This window comes from Octopus bimaculoides, chromosome 22, assembly GCF_001194135.2.
Source record: "Octopus bimaculoides isolate UCB-OBI-ISO-001 chromosome 22, ASM119413v2, whole genome shotgun sequence".
Lineage (NCBI taxonomy): Eukaryota > Metazoa > Mollusca > Cephalopoda > Octopoda > Octopodidae > Octopus > Octopus bimaculoides.
Window position 1 is genome coordinate 2454056 of NC_069002.1, and position 2000 is coordinate 2456055.

The window sequence follows — 2000 nt, forward strand, 5'->3', positions numbered from 1 at the left end:
ATATATATATATATATACACACAGTAAGCACCTGCACCCAAAAACACACGCACGTACATACTCGCATCGTAAATACATATATATACGCAGTTGGGTAATTTCCTATTATCACGTGCAGGGTCATATTCCACTGAATATATCAACATACCATTAGAGGAATTACGTGACTTCTTTGCCATACGATCTGCAAACGATATTAGCTCTAAACACTTCGTAAGCACTAGCACTGATAAAATCAATGCATACTCATATATACATACATATATACATACATCATATATACATACATCCTTCTCTCTCACACGCACCATTTTGTTTCCCATCTCCCCCTCTCTCTTTCTCTCTATCTGTATATGTATAGAAATACATACATACATATACATAGATATACACACACGCACACACACACACATATATATATATATATACATATATACCTATACACGAAGTACGTAATATATTCATGTACATATGTTCATATCGCTGTATGTATACATTTATACGTGTGCATATATTTCCGCGTGCTTGCATCTAAATATCGATATAAATATATACATATATATACATACAGGTATATATTATGTATGCTTGTTCGTATTTATGTATATTTATACACACACACACACACGCTCAGACGCACACATTCACATATATTTACTTGTATATGCGTATATTTGATTGCACCAATTCGCATGTGTGTGTAAATAATTAGATGACTCAGTATAGTATAAATCCTAGGGATATATAAATACGTAAAGAAGAAATAACGTCAAAATGTATGTTTGTGTGTGTGTGTGCGTGTGTGTGTGTGTGTGTGTGTGTGTGTGTGTGTGTGTGTGTGTGTGTGTGTGTGTGTGTGTGTGTGTGTGTGTGTATTTGCATATAAATACTTGAAATAAATTGCATAATCGTAGAAAACGCTTCTGTTTGGTTTCGCAATTTCCATCTTAAATCATCAATTGCGCGTCTTTAATCATTCTGTCAGCCTTATATCACTTCACTGTCGACCCTATCTGAACCAGAACGCGGCCTACATGAATTTTTGTCAAGCACTGCTGCTGCTGCCACCACTACCATCACCACCACCACTACTACTACCACCACCACCACTACTTCTACTACCACTGCTACTACTACTAGAAGAAGAAGAAGAAGAAGAAGAAGAAGAAGAAGAAGAAGAAGAAGAAGAAGAAGAAGAAGAAGAATTATAAAACGAATGACGATGATGACGACGATGACGTACCAAAATTTTAAATCAATGTATGACCCTGTGTGCGTTGAAATAGAACAGTTTTACACTGAATCATACGGATCCTTAAGATGATATTCTGCTGCTAATCTCTCCATATTTCAATTTCAACCTCATCAATTTATCAATAAATTTGGCCTGAAGTTCTCTGTTAAATATACGTTGCCATATCTATTACTAGTAGCATCACGTATAAGAGCAATACATGATGCAAGAGTCCCTCGTTTCTACTCATTTTGGTCTTATTTTCATTATGACATCATTAAAGATAACTGTAATTGGCAAATCGGTTCTGAGCCTTCATTCCGTTTTAGTTTCAGATGAACATCTTTCATATTCTTACTATAAACAGAAGACGGATTAATTTTCGCAACACACTATCTTTCTTATGCTCCGAAGATATACGCTATTTAAATCGACGTTTGAAAAAGGTTTTATATCAAAAAGAAAAGTGATAATCGTACCAATAGTTATGGAAATAACTCTGATTTAGAGATTAAATATCTGATTGTCAAAGTATTAGAGAATTCAGTTTCTTTTGATACCTAGAATCAGATAGCGTAGCTGCACAAGAACACAGCAGGTTGTTGATGAAAGAGTGATAAATATGAAAACGCTAAAGCGATTTGCTAATAAGAAAGCACGATGATGAAAACCGTACCGATTTAATAAACTTCCTCGTGTTTGAACAGTTATGTGATTCAGAGAAGCAATCGTTAATTGAACTAAATAAACGACAGGAATTTTAAAC

At 34.6% G+C, this 2000-nt stretch overlaps 1 long non-coding RNA gene across 1 annotated transcript in view; it reads left to right on the plus strand.

Moving 5' to 3' along the window:
- Positions 1–1535, plus strand: part of LOC128250547 (uncharacterized) — a 24061-nt gene extending 22526 nt beyond the window's left edge. The window contains exon 2 of the long non-coding RNA XR_008266578.1: positions 986–1535. This is a non-coding gene — a long non-coding RNA (uncharacterized LOC128250547). The remainder of the gene's footprint in view (positions 1–985) is intronic.
- Positions 1536–2000: the final 465 nt, after the last annotated feature.